This window comes from Nicotiana sylvestris, chromosome 7, assembly GCF_000393655.2.
Source record: "Nicotiana sylvestris chromosome 7, ASM39365v2, whole genome shotgun sequence".
NCBI classification, from domain to species: domain Eukaryota; kingdom Viridiplantae; phylum Streptophyta; class Magnoliopsida; order Solanales; family Solanaceae; genus Nicotiana; species Nicotiana sylvestris.
In genome coordinates, this window is record NC_091063.1 from 170,828,115 (window position 1) to 170,849,739 (window position 21,625).

The following is a 21,625-nucleotide window of genomic DNA, read 5'->3' on the forward strand; positions in this document are numbered from 1 at the left end:
CATGATTAATGCTATTAGTTATATATTTACAGTTTTATCCTCCTTTTGTTTTTCAGCCAGGATGCACAAAATTAGCTTCTACTGTAAGTTCTCTTGACACCCTTTAATTTTGAATTCTTAATTAACTCGAAGGGCTCGTTTGTTACGAGGGATAATGGATAATTAATCTCGGGATTAAATTTGAGTTAAGTTTATCCCACATTTGGTTGGGATAAATTGCGCCGAAACAACCCTTAAGAGAATTGATAAACTCTATTTAATTTCACTAATAAGTAAATTATATTCGACAGGCCATGAAGTTCCTTTCATGCAATAAAAGTTCCATAAGCAACATCAACTTTATCAATAGTTCACAAACTCATACACTCGTTAGGGGTTGCAATGATTTCATGGTCGAACATGTATTTATTCAGTCTCCAAGATATTCTCCAAATAACGATGGAATTCATATTCAGTCTTCTCAATTTGTGACCATTACCAATTCTAATATAAGCTCTGCTACGTGTTTTTAACCTATATTGTTCGGACTCTTTGAAATATACTGTTGCATGCCCTCGTGTTGAATCTGCCAAAAATGCATTGTTTTTTGAGGATTCAGCACATATTCGGACGATATTTTCGAAGAGTCTAAGTAGAATTGTTCTTAGCAATTGTCCAGCGTTTCGTGTTATGATATTCTGTTTTTACTATTACTTATGTAATGACTTGTTTAATTTGGCCTTGTGATGGACAGGGAATGATTGTATTTCAATTGGAGATCATAGTTCTTATATTAATATATCTGATATCCATTGTGGACCAGGTCATGGTATAAGGTTGTTTCTTTTTCTCTAAAGTACTTAATTACTATAGTCCACGAAGTATCCCGCATTCACGTAGGGTTCGGGGAAGGGTCGCACCTCTAGAGATGTGACGTAGACAACCTACAATAATGCAAGCATTAGCAGCTATTTCCACGGCTCGAACCCGTGACTTATAGGTCACACAAAGACCTAGTGATTCTTAATATGTATTTTTTTAATAAGTCAAGATTAAATTCCAAAAGGTAATGAATTTTAATCGTACTGCTTATATATATAGGATCACAGCATTGGAAGCTTAGGAAAAGGTGGTAATTTAACTCAAGTGGAGAATATCAATGTGAGCAATTCTTTCTTCTCCGGAACAACAAATGGAGCTCGTATCAAGACATGGCAGGTACATATAATGTAGATATATTGATCATTTACCAAAAAAAAAAAAAAAAAATCAATTGGAAAAAATTGACTTCTTGTTAAATATATGAATAGGTTGGCACAGGATATGTACGAGATGTTCGATTTGAGAATCTTGAATTCAACTCTGTGGACAACCCCATTATCATTGACCAAAATTATTGTGATGTCCGAGGAGCCTGTAAAGAAATGGTAAAACAAGTTAACTTTATTTTATTTTGTTACATATGTATACATAGTTCGAATTAATATCGAACTCATGAGTTTTTCTTTTTTCATCACAGCCAATAGGAGTACACATTAGCAATGTTGTTTACGAGAACATGAAAGGAACATCAAGTACAGATATAGCAATAAACTTGAATTGTAGTAATTCAGTGCCATGCACTGATATTACACTGCAACAAATACGGTTAACATCAGCAACTCTTGGAGGGAAAGTTACAGCATATTGTAAGAATGCTCATGGCCAATAATATGGAGTTGAACATGCTGGTCCTTGTTTAAATACACAGTAGGTCTGATTTGTAGGAACCCGTACACTTCAAATTGTGGACTCGTCTCTGCATATCTAGCCTCTAAATATATGAAGTAGGAGCTTTAGACAAAATTAGAAAGATATATAGATTTCGTTTTTTTCTCTTATTTTTCTTAGTATTGTTGGTTTAATATGTAAAGTTGGTAGTAGGCGGAGTCAGTAACAAGATGAATGCATATATAAAAATTCATTTATTGTGATTATTATAAGCTTGGTATTTTAATTGCTCTCTCTGTTTCTTTGTTTCAATTTTATGTATCTTAATTTCAATTTTAAGTATCTTAATTTCAATTTTAAGTAGGCGGAAAATGAAATTATAAAATGTTTGCGTGACGACCAATGCCGCCACTAAAAATGGGCATAGTAGGTCACCAACTTAAAGGGGCGACAAGCCAGGCCAACTTTTGGTGGCGACTGTTAAGGCTTTTAGTGGCGACTTTGATCGCTGCAGAACGTTTTGTCCTTTCAAAAGCAAACTCTCTTTGCCACAATCCCCTTAACTTTATGACAACTGCAGTTGCCACAAATACTATCCTTTTTAAGACAACTTATATTTTATTTGCTTTAGACTTCCATTATATCAAAAAACAAATTCAATGAATATTTGTTTTGAGTTCCTTCAAAAGATTATTCCTGCGTATCTGTGACGACCCGGCCAATCGTCTCATAAGTTACCATTCCGTTTTACCCCACTTCTACTTTTTTATGCTTTGTTTATCCGTGTTATGTGGCATCGAATTGGTCGGATCGAATCCGGAATGGTTTTGGTAAGGTTTGAGACACTTAGTCTCTAAAAAGTAGCTTTAGAGTTAGAAAAGTCAACCGAGAGTTGACTTATTGGTAAACGACCTCGAAATGCGAATTTTATGGCTCGGATAGCTTCGTTAGGTAATTTGGGACTTAGGAGTGTGTCCAAAATATTTTTGTGATGTCCGATGCAAAATTAGGCTTGAATTGGCGAAAGTTAGTTTTTGGCGATTTCCGGTCGGCAGTGGAAAATAGGCTCGGGGTCGGAATGGAATTCTGATAGTTGGAACAGGTTCTTAATGTCATTTTGGATATATCTGCAAAATTTCAGGTCAATCAGAGTGGTTTTGGATAGTTTCGACATCGTTGGTGGAATTTAGGAATTTCAAAGTTCATAGGCTTGAATTTGATGTGATTTTGGTGTTTTGATGTTGTTTCTGGTGTTTTGAAGGCTCAACTAAGTTCGAATGATGTTATGGGACGTGTTGGTATATTTGTTGAGATTTCCGAGGGCCTCGGGTGGATCTCGAAAGGTTAACAGATCAATTTAGACTAGAAGAAAAACTGTTGCATTTTTCGCAGTAACTCGGGTGTACAATAAAACGTGTGAGCAGTATTTAAATAAACTCTCTGCGACCATTAAACCCTTTTACACCATTTTTGAACGGGAAAAGAGCTTTGAGGCAATTTTGAAGAGAGGAAATCATAGTTCTTCATTGAGGTAACGATTTTGGACCTTAAAACTCGATTATTTGTGATTAAGGAACAAAATATCAGTGTTGAATTCATGAAAATCAGTAGAAAAAGGTGAAGTTAGGGCTTGAGGTTATGAGACCTTCTAAGGATGATTTGAGGAGTCAAACAAACTCCGATTTTCGAGTTCTTTATAGGTACGGACTCGTGAGATGATGAAGAACATTTTGGTATAAAGTTTTTCCAGTTCCTGGACGCGGATCCGGGAGTCGGGTTTTGACTGATTTCGGGTTTTGTGCTTAAAATCGATATTTTTCAATTGGAATTCATTCGTTTAGCATAATTTGATGATAAAAATCTGGACTTGGTAGATTTGGAGCACTCGGAAGTTGGTTCGAGAGTCAAGCGTGTTGCAGAGTAGCTTTTCGAGGTGAGTAATGATTTAAATGTTGTTCTGAGGGTATGAAACCCCGGATTATACAACGTTCGGTTGTGTTGAGGTGACGCACGCGCTAGATGACGAGTGTGGGGTCGTGCACCGTTGGGGATTGTGACTTAGTCCATCCTGAATGACTATTTTTATATACATTTGGTAGCTAATTGTTTGATATTATTATACTTTGGGCTAAATGTCATATTTGGGCTTCATGCCAACTGTTTGAACCCTTAGGGGATCGTTATTGATATTTTCCTTACTGTTTGATTTCATACTTGTGCTTAGTCATGCCAGATCTTTCAATATTTTCAAACTCAGCTATGTTAATCTGTTTTAGAAACCTTAAATGATGTTTTAAAGATATTTTGAGTTGAGCTGCATATTTTTACTATTGCCCGAAGGGCTTATGAGATTCTGACTGAGTAAGGCTGAGGGTATGTATGAGGATACTTTTGGGTCGGGTTGCACGGTACAACAGTGATACACTAATTATGATAATGAGGACGAAGGCCTGAGATTGTACGCCACGAGGTGGCTTGATATTGATATAAGGCCGAGAGCCTGTTTATGATGCCACGAGATGGCTTGATATTGCGCTTGGGCCGTAAGGGGCCCCTCCAGGAGTCTGCAAAATCCTAGTGAATGCGGGTACCCATTGTGACATGAGATATAGCCCGAGGGACTGGTATTGCATTGTGATATTGCCCGAGGGGCTGATTTGATGTTATTGTGCCCGAGGGGCAGTTCTTATGTGTTTACCATTCCTAGTTGTTTTTCCTATCTACTGTAGACTGCTTAAAAAGGTATTTTTATGAGATTTCATTGTTAAATTGTGTCACTGATTTTGTTATGCCTCTGATAGTTAAATATTGTGTTTAACTTGATTTTATATCATTCAGTCTTCATTTATTCTTATTACTTACTGAGTTGGAAGTACTCACTTTACTCCCTGCACCTCTGTGTGCAGATTCGGGCACTACAGGTCCTGCTACTGATGGTTGACAGTTCCAGTAGATCTTCGGAGGTTTACTAGGCAGCTGCTTCGCGATTCGCAACCCAGTGCAACCTCTCTCTATCTTATTTCTTTTCTGATTCAGTTATTTAGTTGTAGAGCAGACTTTCAGACTGGTAGTATTGTTTTAGATGCTCATGACTAATTACATCCCGATGCCGGGCTGTGTTGGCTTTTATTTCCGCAAATTATATTGTTAAATGCTTATTTCGGGATTTTATTTCTGATTAAAGACTTAGTAGTTATTATTTTAATTGCTAAAAATGAATTAGAAGTGAGTCGGTTGGCTTTGTCTTCACGAGAAGCACTATCATGACCGGGTTGGGTTTAGGGTCGTGACAAGTTGGTATCAAAACCTAGGTTGCATAGGTCTCACGAGTCATGAGAAGGTTTAGTAGAGTCTCGCGGATCGGTACAGAGACATCTGTATTTATCCTCGAGAGGCTTTAGAACCTTTAGTAAAAACTTCATATTCTTGAATTCTTATCATGCGTCCTTGATTCAACTTGAAATGTAACTCTTTGAATTCCTTCCACATGTTCGTATGCGCACATGAGCGCTCGATATCGGATATGCATTGATGGCTTGTGATTCCCCAATCAAGGGGCGAGATGTGATCTCTGTGTGTTGATGTTGGGGCAGTCGGGAAGACTTGAGGCTGGATTTTTGCCTATAGCTTGAGCCCTGAGTTGTTGACTTCGTGAGCACGTGTTTCTGGATCCATATGTTCTGTTGTGTCCCTATTAAGGGAGGTGATGACTGGATAGTTATGTGATGAGTGTGATGTGACTGAGAGATGTATTCATGTGATATGGAAGTGACGAGAAGGTCCTGCTGGAGGATAGGAGGACTCCTAGGTGCTCGATTTTTATCTTGATTTGAGGTATAGCCCCGAGTTATGGGTATGTGAAGAATCTTTCGATGTTTCCTAGTTGGGAGTGGAGTAAATTTCATGTTGCGGTTTGAGTTCAGACTCAGGAGTTTAAGTGACTGCGTAATGTTTATGACGGTGGAAGGTATACAGAAATATTAGTTTGAGGCAAAGTAGGTGGGGTTATCTTCTACGGATTGTTCTGAAGTTTGCATAATCCCTTGTGCCATTTATTGGAAGATCTCTGTTACCAGAGAAATATATGTTTTACAATTTGAATTTGGGTTTCTCAAGAGAGCAGGCTTGACTACTACGAGAGTGAATGCGAGATTTGCAGAAGATATAAAGTACCAGATGATCATTGTTCTACGAGCTTATGAAGGATTGCGTTTAATCTCACTATGGTATTATGACAGTAATAAAGTATGTGTTATGAGTTATTGTGTATGTTTTGGTCTATGGCTTCAAGCCAAGTGGGGGAGTCTACTATTAATTAGTTAATCGCATGGTTACGTGCTATGTTGGTTCCAGTTTGAGGCGTGCGGGTGAATCAGTCATCGGCTTCAGCGCCAGTTACTTCACCAACACCCGCCCAGTCAGCTAGGGGTCGCCCCAGAGGGGGAGGTCGATCAGATGGCGGTCAGGTCCGTTTCTATGCACTTCCAGGCAGACCCGATGTTATTGCTTCAGATGCTATTATTACATGTATTGTTTCAGTCTGCCACAGAGATGCCTCTATATTATTTGATCCCGGCTCCACCTTTTCATATGTGCCATCTTACTTTGCTCATTATTTGGGTACGCCCCGTGAGTTTCTTGCTTCACATGTTCATATATCTACCCCGGTGGACGATAATGTTGTTGTAGACCGTGTGTACTGGTCGTGTGTGGTGACTATTGGGGGTCTGGAGATGCGTGTGGATTTTTTATTATTGTGTATGATGGATTTCGATATCATTTTAGGCATGGATTGGCTATCTCTGTGTCGTGCTATTCTAGACTGTCATGCTAAGACAGTCACATTGGCTATACCGGGTATGCCACGGATCGAGTGGCAAGGCTTGACTGATTATGTTCCCAGTAGGGTAATCTCCTTCTTGAAGGCCCAGCGTATGGTTGGGAAGGGATGTCTTTCGTATCTAGCCTTTGTGAGTGATGTTGGAGCTGAGACTCCCAGTATTGATTATGTTCCAGTTGTGAGGGATTTTCCCGATGTGTTCCCTACAGACCTACCAGGCATGCCACCGGACAGGGACATTGATTTTGGTATTGACCTGGTGCCGGGCACTTAGCCCATTTCTATTTCGTTGTACCGTATGGCACCAGCGGAGCTGAAAGAGTTAAAGGAGCAACTTCAAGAACTCTTTGATAAGGGGTTTATTCGGCCTAGTGTGTCGCCTTGGGGCGCGCCGATTCTATTTGTGAAGAAAAAGGATGGCACTATGAGAATGTGCATTGATTATAGGCAATTGAATAAGGTAACAGTTAAGAATAAGTACTCTTTGCCTCGCATTGATGATTTATTCGACCAGCTTCAGGGAGCGAGAGTGTTCTCCAAGATTGATCTCCATTCAGGCTCTCACCAGTTGAAGATCAGGACTCAGATATTCTCAAGACAGCTTTCAGGACCAGATATGGTCATTATGAGTTCTTGGTGATGTCTTTTGGGCTGACTAATGCCCCAGCAGCGTACATGCATTTGATGAACAGCACGTTCCGGCCTTATCTTGACTCGTTTGTCATAGTCTCCATTGATGATATTCTGGTATATTCGCATAGTCAGGAGGAGCACGCAGAGCATTTGAGGGTTGTGTTGCAGAGATTGAGGGAGGAGAAGCTTTATGCAAAGTTCTCCAAGTGTGAGTTTTGGCTCGGTTCAGTGGCATTCTTGGGACATGTGGTGTCCAGTGAGGGTATTCAGGTTGATCCAAAGAAGATAGAGGCGGTTCAGAGTTGGCCCAGACCATCCTCAGCCACAGAGATTCGTAGTTTTCTTAGTTTGGCAGGTTATTATCGCCGATTTGTTCAGGGATTCTCATCTATCGCATCGCCATTGACCAAGTTGACTCAGAAGGGTGCTTCATTTGTATGGTCGAACGAGTATGAGGAGAGCTTTCAAAAGCTCAAGATAGCTTTGACCACAGCTCCAGTGTTAGTTTTTCCGTCAGCTTCAGGTTCATATACCGTGTATTGTGATGCTTCGAGGGTCGGTATTAGTTGTGTATTGATGTAGGAGGGTAGAGTTATTGCTTATTCTTCTCGTCAATTGAAGCCCCATGAGAAGAACTACCCTGTTCATGATTTGAAGTTGGCTGCCATAGTTCACGCGTTAAAGATTTGGAGGCATTACTTGTATGGTATGTCTTGTGAGGTGTTTACTGATCATCGCAACCTCCAGCACTTGTTCAAATAGAAGGATCTCAATTTGAGGCAGCGGAGGTGGTTGGAGTTGCTTAAGGATTATGATATCACTATATTGTACCATCCGGGAAAGGCCAATGTGGTGGCTGACACTCTGAGCCGGAAGTCGGTGAGTATGGGGAGTCTGGAATATATTCCAGTTGGGGAGAGACCTCTTGTAGTTGATGTTCAGGCCTTGGCCAATCGGTTCGTGAGGTTGGATATTTCGGAACCCAGTTGGGTGTTGACTTGTGTGGATGCAGCAGCTTTTCTTCTAGTCTAAATTGATCCATTAACCTTTCGAGATCCACCCGAGTCCCTCGGAAATCTCAACAAATATACCAATGCGTCCCATAACATCATTCGAACTTATTCGAGCCTTCGAAATATCAAAAACAATATCAAAACACCAAAATCACATCAAATTCAAGCCTATGAACTTTGAAATTCCTAAATTCCACCAACGACGCCGAAACTATCCAAAACAACTCCGATTGAACTGAAATTTTGCAGACATATCCAAAATGACATTACGAACCTGTTCCAACTGTCGGAATTCCATTCCGACCCCGATATCCTATTTTCCACTGCCGGCCGGAAATCACCAAAAACTAACTTTCGCCAATTCAAGCCTAATTTTACACCGGACATCACAAAAATATTCCAAACACACTTTTAAGTCCCAAATCACCTAACGAAGCTATCTGAGCCATAAAATATGCATTCTGAGGTCGTTTACCACTAGGTCAACTCTCGGTTGACTTTTCTAACTCTAAAGCTACTTTTAGAGACTAAGTGTCTTAAACCTTACCAAAACCATTCTGGATTCGATCCGACCAACCCGATACCACATAACACGGATAGATAAAGCATAAATAAATAGAAATTGGAAAAATGGAGCAGTAACTCATGAGACGACTGGCCGGGACGTTACATCTTCCTCAACTTAAACAAACATTCGTCCTCGAACGAGTCAAGAAACATACCTGAAGCCTCAAACAGGTGAGGATATATGCTCCGCATCTCCCGCTCGGTCTCCTAGGTAGCCTCCCCCACGGGCTGATCTCTCCACTACACTTTCACTGAAGCTATATCTTTTGACCTCAACTTTCGAACCTGACGCTCCAAAATAGCTGCTGGCTCCACATCATAAGTCAAGTCACCATCCAGCTGAACCGTGCTGAAATCTAGAACATGAGACGGTTCTCCAATATACTTCCGGAGCATGGAAACATGAAATACTGGATGCACACTCGACAAGCTAGGTGGCAAAGCAAGCTCATAAGCCACCTCCCCAATCCTCCTAAGCACCTTGAAAGGCCCAATGAACCAAGGACTCAATTTACCCTTCTTCCCAAATCTCATAACACCATTCATGGGTGAAACGTTAAACAGAACCTTCTCATCAACCATGTAGGACACATCCCGAACCTTCCTGTCAGCAAAACTCTTTTGTCTCGACTGCGCTGTATGAAGCCTTTACTGAATCACCTTCACCTTGTCTAAAGCATCCTACACCAAGTCTATCCCCAATAGCCTAGCCTCACCGGGCTCGAACCAACCAACTGGAGATCTACACCGTCTCCCATACAAAGCCTCATATGGAGCCATATGAATACTCGACTGGTAGCTGTTGTTGTAAGCAAACTCTGCAAGCGGTAGAAACTGATCCCATAACCCTCCGAAATCAATGACACAAGCATGCAAAATGTCCTCCAATATCTAAATAGTGCGCTCGGACTGCCCGTCCGTCTGAGGGTGAAAAGCTATGCTCAACTCAACCTGAGTGCCCAACTCTCGCTGCACAGACCTCCAAAACTGCGAAGTGAACTGAGTGCCCCTATCTGATATGATGGAAACCGGGACACCATGCAACCGAACAATCTCCCGAATATAGATCTCTGCCAACCGCTCTAAAGAAGAGGTAGTACACACAGGAATGAAGTGCGCGAACTTGGTCAGCCGATCCACAATCACCCAAATAGCATCGAACTTCCTCAAAATCCGTGGAAGTCCAACTACAAAGTCCATAGTGATCCTCTCCCACTTCCACTCTGGAATATCCATCCGCTAAAGCAAGCCACCCGATCTCTGATGCTCGTATTTCACCTGCTGACAATTGAGACACCTAGCTACAAATTCCATAATGTCTTTCTTCATTCTTGTCCACCAATAGTGCTGCCTCAAATCCTGATACATCTTTGCGGCACTGGATCCCATATACATTGGGCACACAAATCCGGCCCTTCATCCTCAACACCCCATCATCGCTAGTGGTCATATATCTGGCATCATCGTGCTGAACTTTGTCCTTAAGGACAAGCAAATGAGGATCATCATACTGGCGCTCCCTGATCCGATCATATAAGGAAAACCGAGAAATTTTTTACAGCAACATGAACAGTAACTCGAGTGAACAGTAACTCGGGTGAATAGTACTCGGGTGAACAGTAAACCGTGTGAGCAGTTTTAAAATAAACCCTCTGCGACCATTAAACCCTTTTACACCATTTTTGAACGGGAAAAGAGCTTTGAGGCAATTTTGAAGAGAGGAAATCATTGTTTTTCATTGAGTTTAACGATTTTGGACCCTAAAACTCGATTATTTGTGATTAAGGAACAAAATATCAGTGTTTAATTCATGAAATTCAGTAGAAAAAAGTGGAGTTAGGGTTGGAGATTATGAGACCTTCTAGGGATTATTTGAGGGGTCAAACGAACTTCGATTTTTGAGTTCTTTATATGTACGGACTCGTGAGATAATGAAGAATATTTTGGTATAAAATTTGTCCAGTTCCGGGATGCGGGCCCAGGGGTCGGGTTTTGAATGATTTCGGATTTTGTGCTTAAAATCGATATTTTTCAATTGGAATTCATTCATTTAGTATAATTTGATGATAAAAATCTGAACTTGGTAGATTTGGAGCACTCGGAAGTTGGTTTGAGAGGCAAAGGTGTTGCAGAGTAGCTTTTCGAGGTGAGTAATAATTTTAAATGTTGTTCTAAAGGTATGAAACCACGGATTATACAACGTTCGGCTGTGTTGAGGTGACGCACACGCTAGATGAAGAGCATGGGGTCGTGCACCATTGGGGATTGTGACTTAGTCCATCCCGAATGACTATTTCTCTGTATATTTGGTAGCTAATTGTTTGATATTATTATACTTTGGGCTAAATGACATATTTGGGCTTCGTGCCAACTGTTTGAACCCTTAGGGGATCGTTAATAATATTTTCCTCACTATTTGATTTCATACTTGTGCTCAGTCATGCCAGATCTTTCAATGTTTTCAAAACTCGGCTATGTTAATCTATTTAGAAACCTTAAATGACGTTTTAAAGATATTTTGAGCTGAGCTCCATATTTTTACTATTGCCCGAAAGGCTTATGAGATTCTGACTGAGTAAGGCGGAGGGCCTGTATTGTGAGGATACTTTTGGGTCGGGCTGCACGCCGCTGCAGTGATACACTAATTATGATAATGAGGCCGAGGGCCTGAGATTGTACGCCACGAGGTGGCTTGATTTTGATATGAGGCCTAGAGCATGTTTATGATGCCATGAGATGGCTTGATATTGCGCTTAGGCCGTAAGGGTCCCCTCCAGGAGTCTTCACACCCCTAGTGAGCACGGGTACCTATTGTGACATGAGATATAGCCCGAGGGGCTGGTATTGCTCTGTGATATTGCCCGAGGGGCTGATTTGATGTTATTGTGCCCGAGGGGCAGTTCCTATGTGTTTACCATTCCTAGTTGTTTTTCCTATCTATTGTTGACTGCTTAAAAAGGTATTTTTATGAGATTTCATTATTAAATTGTGTTACTGATTTTGTTATGCCTTTGATAGCTAAATGTTGTGTTTAACGTGATTTTATATCGTTCAGTCTTCCTTTATTCTTATTACTCACTGAGTATGAAGTACTCACTTTACTCCCTGCACCTCTATGTGTAGATTCGGGCGCTACAGGTCCTGCTACTGAGGGTTGACAGTTCCAGTAGATCTTCGGAGGTTTACTAGGCAGCTGCTTGGCGATTCGCAGCCCAGTGCAACCTTCCTCTATCTTATTTCTTTTCTGATTCAGTTATTTAGTAGTGGAGTAGACTTTCAGACGGGTAGTATTGTTTTAGATTCTCATGACTGGTGACACCCCGATGTCGGGCTGTGTTGGCTTTTATTTCGACAAGTTATATTGTTAAATGCTTATTTTGGGATATTATTTCTGATTAAAGACTTAGTAGTTATTATTTTAATTGCTAAAAGTGAATTGGAAGTAAGTCGGCCGAACTTGTCTTCACGAGAGGCGCCATCACAATCGGGTTGGGTTTAGGATCGTGACAGTATCTATTTAATATAAAATATTTGTTTAATATTTCGTTGCTCCCAGAAATGTAAGGTATATTGTTATTTTTGAATCTCGGAATAAATCACTGATTTGAAAACTAAACTAACGTAGGCTTTAGTTCTGTGAAAATGCATGCCTTTTTGTGATAAACTTTGGTGCAATTCTAGTTGATTTGAAGTATGGGGTATGATTCATAAAAATAAAACTTGCTAGATGTTTGTTTCCAAGTGAGTGTTAAATTTCTATTCAAAATAAACTATTGAGTTAATATTTTTCATGCTAAAAATAAGGTTCAGATGTTGATGTTAATGGATGTAAATTATATAAATGAGTGAGTATTAATAGGTAAATGTTGAGTTGATATTCGGCCGAAATTTCAATTACATCATTATAGGTAGGCTTAAGGCTAAAGCCAAATCATAATCGTCGAATTGATCAAGTTAAGAGATTAGTGGCATAGTTAGGCTATCTATTGTGTAGATTAAGTATAATTGGGACTCTTCTGTGCGTCCATTGGTTCATTAATGTAAAAGCCCAAATCGGTTTTAGCATTACTCTCTTTGAGCCCATTTTATATTTTAGATCCTAGTCCATTCCTATTCGGATAAATCAATCCTGCATCTTGAATTTAGGGATTTTTTCGTAGCTATACACTATTTGAAATTTTATTACTTTTAATGTTTATATTTAGCTAATTACCTGACATAAACAAGTTTTGTTTACCAAATATATACAATTCACCTTAAAAGGCTCCTAATCCGTTATTTGTGACTTCAATCAAGGGATTTAGTTACACCATTTTCTTCTTTCTCTCCTCTTTTCCTTCCTCTCTCCCTTACTCTCTACATTGCCCCATGAGGCTGTTTGCACAGAGAACCTCACCCACATTTATTTTAAAAAGGTAATAAATCAAACCGAACAAGTAAAAAATCTAAAGATTTACTTTGATTGATCTGCCAATTAAAAATCGAATAATGCCATTTGTTGGACCATTGCAAGGATCTTGAAGATGGAATAGTGGATTTTTTGAAGTTTGAACCGCACATGTTATGTTTTACGTAATTGATAGGACAAGGATGGTCTATACCAAAAATAAATAACGGTTACTTAAGGAAGTGGCATGACATCATCTGTTGGCTCAATATGACAACCAAGTTGGTCATTGAGCTCGTTGTTTGGACGAAAAGTTAGTGGAAGATGTATTCTTTCAAATACTAGTAATGTGTATGTCCAATTAGTGTCGAATTTGGTGTCAAAATTGAAGAGTACTTCAGCTATGCAACAAGAATCTCATGTTAAGAATTTGATATCTCAAACTTGGAGTGACATGAGCTTTGGAAGAATACTCATGCATTTGGACAATATTTGGTTGAAGTTAATGGAAAAAATAAAGGATATAAAAGTATAATATATACATAATAGTTATATATTATATAACTTATCTACAATTTTCATACATTATTTATATCAAGTTATATACAACTACAATATCATACCACTTAAAAATAATTTTTATACAAATTTTATACAATATGTCTTTTGTATATTTTGTATCCGATTTATATATATAGTAAAAATAAATTTCATACAACTAATTATATATTATACAACTTATCTACAACTTATCCACAACTTTCACACATTATTTCTACTCAGTTATATATAATTGCAATATCATACAACTTAAATATAATTTTTATACAATATTGTTCAACTTTCATACAATATTGATGGTAAGCAACCTCCGCTTCCAACCAAGAGGTTGTGAGTTCGAGTCTCCCCAAGAGCAAGGTGGGAAGTTCTTGGAGGGAAGGATGTCGGGGGTCTATTTGGAAACAGCCTCTCTACCCCAGGGTAGGGGTAAGGTCTACGTACACACTACCCTCCCCAGACCCCACTAAGTGAGATTATACTGGGTTGTTGTTGTTGTTGTTGTTGTTGTTGTTGTTTCATACAATATTGAAATAAATAAAAAATGTATAAACAACAGAATATAATTTTTTTACAATTTTACTACAACTTTACTACAATTTCTGTAGTATAATGTATGTCATGTCTTCTTCTTCTTCGAATTTCAATCTCCAAAATCAAGTCTAATCTTCACAAAACACCCTTTAAATTGACATATAAACTCCAAACTATATTCCCGATTGTTTGCAACAATACCCAATCCAAACAAATAATGGTTTCTAAAAACTCAAATTCGAATTCAAAGCTTCAAAACTTTTTAATGGTTGTCAATGGTGGAATTGCTGCTCTCTTTTTATTTGCTTTACATTACTAGAATTAGGGATTGAGAGATAGAGAGAGACGTAGAGAGAAATCCCAATTGTTTGCAACAACACCCAATTCAAACAAGTAATATTTTTTGAAAACCCAAATTCGAATTCAAAGCTTCAAAGCTTTTTAATGACTATCATTGGTGGAATTGTTGCTCTCTTGTGCAAGATACGTGGGGGAAGGGGGTAGGATGTGGAGAGAGAAACGTGAGGGGGGGTGAGATAAAGAGAGAGAAGCATGGGGGAGTGGGAGTGATTGTAGGAATTGATTAATTATCCTTAAATCCTAAAAATGTACATAATTAGTAATTTTGTATATATGAGGTAATTAAAGTGAAACTTGAGTAGGGAGTGTAATATAATTTCATATAGTGTATAGGAATATAAAAATCTCTTGAATTTACTGTATATATTTTATATTGGGTTGTTATAGTACAGCCCTTATGTAGGGCAAATTAAATATTTCGTCGGTCGGCCAAAAATAAATTGCATTAGCTAACCAATATATACAAAAAATCCATTGATCATGTATAAAATATTTATATTTTTGTATACTAATTATTATATACAAAAATATATATTTTACCGGTTATTATGAGCATTATGCCCCATATTGCTTGTAATAACAAGCCCAATTATAATATTGTTAATTAGTTTGTGTGATTTACAAGAGGAGAAACTTCAAGTTTAACAAGTTTAATTTTTGACCTTAAAAGTTCGCTCGTGGGGTAAACGTGAGTCAAAAATTTAAGAGTACCCATTTACAAGATCATCAGGTATAATTTCGGAAAAATGTCTCTATATAGTCACTCTCAAAATAATAGCCGAAAAAATGTATAATATTTGTATATATATACATATGATACACTTATTTGACTACCAAATATAAATAGTTTCTGGCGCTGGCTAAAAGTGATGATTCCTCTAAAATTTCCTGGATTAGTTATAAAGCTAGTTCATACTTGTTCCCATCCAGTTATTTTCTTTGTAATACTATTATCACTCATTCTAGTAATCTGCTTCCACTATAGCTCTATGTTGATCAAATTTAGTTACAAAATTCTACCATTTTAAGCCCTAAGCACCTAACAAAAGTATGATGCGATAGTTAGGATATTCAGAATTTTCTGCCTCAATTACCTTTTCTCGAGAGTGCTTATGGATCCAAACTTGTGAATTTTCTTTTGAAGATGTTAATAACTCCATCGTTAAAGTGAATAACTTGACTGATTTTTTGATGGATCATTTACCACAACAACAAATACTCGGTGTAATTCCGCAGGGGAATTTGGAAAGGATAACGTATAAGCAAATCTTATTCTTATCTTGTGCGAGGTGGAGAACCTGTTTCTAATAGACCCTCAGCTCAAGAAAAAAAATTATAAATAAATTTGACAAATACAAAATAAAAAAATTATGATGAAAATACTAATAGATTATTTCCTCCAAGAAATATAGTAAAAATACCCCAAAATATCAAAAAAATTATGTTAATTATGGTGAAGCAATGAGCATTAGTCACTAGGACGTTTCTGATGGATCCACCAAATTTTACGTCAATCTGTCAACTTTTTGAGCACGAGTAAAATCCAAGTGGTCGTGCATAGCATGGGTAGGTTCCATGTGGCCGTGTATAGTATTATTATGATCTCGAAACGCCAAGAAAAGATGCTAGTCAGGGTGAGTATTGCTCACAAGGCAGTATCCGATGATTTCACCAATTTTAAGACAAACCAGAGTCCATCAAATAAATTAAAAAATATCATCATGTAATCTACAAATACCAAAAAATGGACATAATCATTAATTCCTATTATATGAGTTTGAAACACCAAAATCCGACACTAGTCATGGTGAATATTGCTCAAAGACCCTATCCGATGGATCTATCAATTTTTAGGCCAATCATAGTCCATCAACGATATTAAAGAAAATCATCAAGTATATGAACACATGAAAAAATGGATATAATCATTAATTTCCAGTTTCATGATTTCGGAATGCCAAAAAACGATGTTAGTCATGGCGAACCAATAAGTATTGATCATTAAGCCGTTTCTGATGGACCCACCAAATTTCAAGTCAATCAGAGTTCGTCAACATTTTGAGCACTGGTACCCATATTGGTCTCCAACTAAATTCAGATTCGCATCGAAAAATTTCACATTGGTGGTTAAAGCATGCCCTAAACAAAAGATGACTTCATACGTAGGCTCGAACTATATACCTCTGATTAACGATAAAAGAACATTTACCACTCAACTATAACCCTCAACGTATACACACGCAACTAATAGCCTGTTTGGCCAAGCTTATTTTTGGCCAAAAGTGCTTCTTTTTTTTTGCCAAAAGCACTTTTGGCCTCAATTTGAGGTGTTTGGCCAAGCTTCTGGAAGGAAAAAAAATGCTTTTGAGGAAAAGCAGAAGCAGTTTTGGAGAAGCAGAAAAAAGTAGTCTCTCCAAAAGCACTTTTTGAGAAGCACTTTTGAGAAAAATACACTTAGAAACAGTTTTTTAAAGCTTGGTCAAATAGGGGTGGGCATCGGTCGGTTCGGTTCGGTTTTAAATATTATCGGTTTTGCCTATCGGTTATCGGTTTACAAATATCATAACCCGATAACCAAACCGATAAGATATTGGTTATCGGTTATCGGTTAATCGGTTATTGATCATTATCGGTTCGGTTATCGGTTTACCCGATAAGGTAAAACTAAAACTAAGAGTGCTGATTGCTGAACGCTGAATATTACCTAAAATTAAGAGTGCTGAACGCTAATATTTGTACAAAGTAATATTTGTACAAAGTTTACTGGAAGCTGCTATATATGACACTTCAAGGTAAGGACCAAGGAGAGGGTGTGGATTTCAATCCAACAAAAGAAATTCTCAATATACCATTTTCAGTATAAAACTAAAAGCTAAACTACAGCTGAGTAACAAGAATCAAACATTTGAAGACTGTCAATGAGATTTAAACTTCTATTCAGTATCAAGAATCAAGAATAGGTAAGAGATTCTGTGGGAGTGTGGGGACTGCCATTCTGCCATCAAGCTCATAGCAAAAATTGTTGAACGTGAAATCATTGTAAGAGATTCTAGCCGCTTTCATCACTTTAGGGATGGCTTATGTTCTTGTTCAGATTACTGAATAATTTCAGCACACACTGAATAATTTCAGCACACAAAGCTATACATTTTTTGCCTCAAACTAAACATACCCAGTACGACAGTACCTCAATTGCCTGTGCATACAAAATGCAAACAGCTCAAATTCCAATCTAACAAAAATAGGAGATAAAAAGATCCCAACTTTCACAACCCAAAAACAGATGTATACACAGTAATGTCCAAACTCCAAAGTAATAGTTCAAACACATTAATAACAATGCAAAGTAGTATCAACCTTAGGATTAACAAGTCCAAAGTCCAAACATAATACATAAAACAAGATGACAATAACTACATCTTACTTTCCACCATCCATCATCACCTTCTTCAATCCTTTCATAGTGACTCCAAACATGTGAGATAGCTTTGAGACCACAAAGTCGAGGCATGGTTACACCTATTAAACATAACAAGAAAATATATTAAGCAAGTAATATTTGTAATCATACTATGTGTTATATAAGTTGAATAATTAACTTACCAAAGTTTTAACTTACAAGTTACAACTATCTAAGATTCTACATATCATCATCGCAGGGTTCGTTTCCAAGATTGGCAAAATCTATGATAATATATATTAACAAGTCAAACAACAAAAATATTAAATAAACTATTTATAAAAATAATATACAATCAAACAAATTAAAATATTGCTACCTTGTTCTAGTTGCTCGAGAACATCTAAATCTTCCTCAACACTTACAGGTAATGGCTCACTTTGAAGCCAATCTTGAAGGCACAAGAGAACTTCCACCAATTTAGGAGTCAATGAACTCCTAAATGAATCAAGAATACGCCCTCCAGTGCTAAATGCACATTCAGATGCAACACTTGAAATAGGAATAGATAATACATCCCGAGCCATCTCAGCAAGAATGGGGAATCTAGGTGAATTTACTTTCCACCAAAGCAATATATTACCGTCTGCTATTTCATTTTCAACTTCTTCTGTTAGATATTTTTCCAATTCTGATTTAGAATCTGAACCTCCAATCCCAGCTTTATGTCTTTTTAATTCTTCAAAGAAAGAACCAAAAGATCCATTTGAAGTTTCCATTGTGTCCAATGAAGAGTTAGATAAACATGAAGAGGGACGACAAACTTTATCTTTTGAATAAGACTTTACATACTCATCAAACAATGAAGTCATGTATGTATGTACTCCCTTCGCGATAATGAGCCCTTTCTCTTCGAACATCTTCGCAAGTGCAAAACTAACAGAATCAAACTTGTACCGAGGATCCAAAACACATGAAATGAAAATCATTTTGTTCATTTTTTCTGGATCACCCTAGTACTTATCAAATTTCTCCTTCATCTTCTTTGCCATTAAACCCAACAAAACATCTTCATTTAATATCAATTGTTTTAAGTAAACAGCAACTTCACAAATTTCAAGAAAATAATGATTTGATGTAACATAAAGTGAGCCAGATACCTTTACAGTAAGCTTATAAAAGATTTCAAGAAATTTTGTCAATTTCTTTACATCCTCCCAATCACTACTCAAAAGTGTACCTGCAGGACTTCCATTTACAATATCAACAAACTCAAGATGATGTGACAAGCCAATATCATGATCAACATATTCTAAAATTGCACTCTCATATTCAATAGCCCTGTTCAACATTAAGTATGTAGAATTCCACCTTGTAGGAACATCCAAACATAAAGATTTCCTAACTAGATTTCCTTCATCACAACATTCCTGAAACTTTTTCCACCTAGCAGGAGACTGCCTGATATATCTCACTGCTTGCCTAATACGTTCAATAGACACAATTGATTCTTTTATACCATCCTGAACAACAAGATTCATAATATGAGCCATACACCTCACGTGAAGGTGCTTACCATTCATAGAATTGGTCCCCCATTTAGTTAACTTCTTAGAAAGCTCCTTCACCGTCACATCATTTGAACTAGCATTATCAACTGTGACAGTGAAAATCTTTTGTAACCCCCACTCTTTCAAACAATTAACAATACTATTTGCCATATCTTCCCCCCTATGACTAGAAATTGGACAAAAGTTGACAATTCTTTTATGCATTTTCCATTCACTATCAATCCAATGAACAGTAATACACATATAATTTATTCGTTGTAAGGAAGTCCAAGTATCAGTGGTAAGGCAAACTCTCTGATCTTTAAAAAGCTTCACCAACTTACGTTTTTCATCATTGAAAAGATCAAAACAGTCCTGAGTCACAGTTCTACGTGAAGGAATTCGAAAAAAAGGTTGTGCAACTTTCATAAAATTCATAAAACCTTCCTTTTCAACAAAGCTGAAAGGAAGTTCATCAACGATCACCATACGACACAAAGCCTTCCTACATTGTTCTTGATCAAATTTCCAAGGAACAACGACTACATCACCCTTATTACCCCCCGGAATAGGGTTAAAGCCTAGTTTTGATTGACTTTTTGCAACATCTAAAGGCATTTTTAAACACTTGGCCATATGTGTAAGGAGTGATTTCGTACCATTATCTTTTGAATCGGCAAAATATTCTCTTTTGCAATGTTTACAAACACCCTTTTGATTTCCTTCCGGATCAATAATTTGGTCGAAATATTCCCATGCAACAGACCTCTTTTTTCTTTGTTTTTTTGCTTTCGATTGAACTGATTGAGATTGTGATGTGGCATTTGAATTAGAAGCTCCACTTTCACCAATCACCTTATCAATCATGATATTTTCAGCCATGTTTTTGTGTCACTGTGAATTTGATTTAAAAGAAATCAAGCAGCGAGACAACAAAATCTTAAAATGAAACACATATAACTACATATTTAGCTTAAAATCTTAAAATGAAACACATATTTTTTGAATAAATGCTCAATACTTCCTGCCACAACATAGACAGTAAGTAAACAAGTGAGGATGGGAAACAACTCAGTCTAAGGCTCTAAGCAGCAACTATCAAGCAGAAAGGAAAAAGGAAATCAGTGCAACGCCAAATTTTCAGGATGTTACCCACTAAATTTGCATGATGTTATAGTATAAATCAGTGTAGTATAAATCAGTATAGTATGAAAAAGGAAACCAAACAATCAGTGTAGTATAAATTCAAGAAACCAAACATTTTAGGGAAACCATTTTTCGAGCTTCATAAAAAAGGAAAATATGCAAAAATTGATTTCTAAGATACCAAACTAAGACGAATTCAGAAATGGGATATGAAACACTAACCTTAGTGCAACGCTCTGCCGGAAAAAGATATACAAAACTGAGTTTTGACGGGCTCAGTCGTGTGGGCGTGACTGCGTGAGTCATGAGGCAGAGAACTGGTGAGGGCTTAACTGCTTCAGCCGTGTGGCCGGTGGCGGACTGGTAGAGAACTGGTGAGGTTTGACTTCTGAGGGCTTGACTGAGGACTAAGGGCTTGACTGAGGGCTTGAGTTGAGCTTGACTGAGGGCTTCAAGCACAGGACACTAGGACAGGAGTGAGTGAGTGAGGCGGACAGCGGCGGAGAAAGCAAAGCACTATATGAAATAATGAAAATAAAACCCTAGTATTAGTGTATTACTAGACTAAAGGGTAGACTAGTAAATTAGTAAACCCTTATTGGGTTATCGGTTTACCCAATAACAGAATTGATAAATCGAGCCCGAACCGATAACCCAATAAGAAATTTTTTTTTACCCGTTACCGAACCATTAGCCCAATAACCCAATACCGATAACCCAATAAGTAATTAACGGTTCGGGTTATCGGTTTTACCCGATATATGCCCACCCCTATGGTCAAACACCAATTGCTGCTCAGAAGTGTTTTTCAGACTAATTAGCCAAACATAAATTATTTCTCACCAAAAGTACTTTTGAGAAAAGCACTTTTGAAAAAAAAAACACTTCTCAAAATAAGCTGATTTTTGCAGCTTGGCCAAACGGGCTATAAGTTACTATGGTAATTAA

At 37.7% G+C, this 21,625-nt stretch overlaps 1 long non-coding RNA gene across 1 annotated transcript; it reads right to left on the bottom strand.

Moving 5' to 3' along the window:
- Positions 1 to 17,958: 17,958 nt before the first annotated feature.
- LOC138872626 (uncharacterized) lies at positions 17,959 to 18,585 on the bottom strand. The gene is made up of 3 exons (XR_011401097.1): positions 18,361 to 18,585; positions 18,208 to 18,265; positions 17,959 to 18,100 (listed from the first exon to the last, which is right to left on the bottom strand). It is a non-coding gene; the product is annotated as an uncharacterized lncRNA (long non-coding RNA).
- Between the last annotated feature and the right edge of the window lie 3,040 nt (positions 18,586 to 21,625).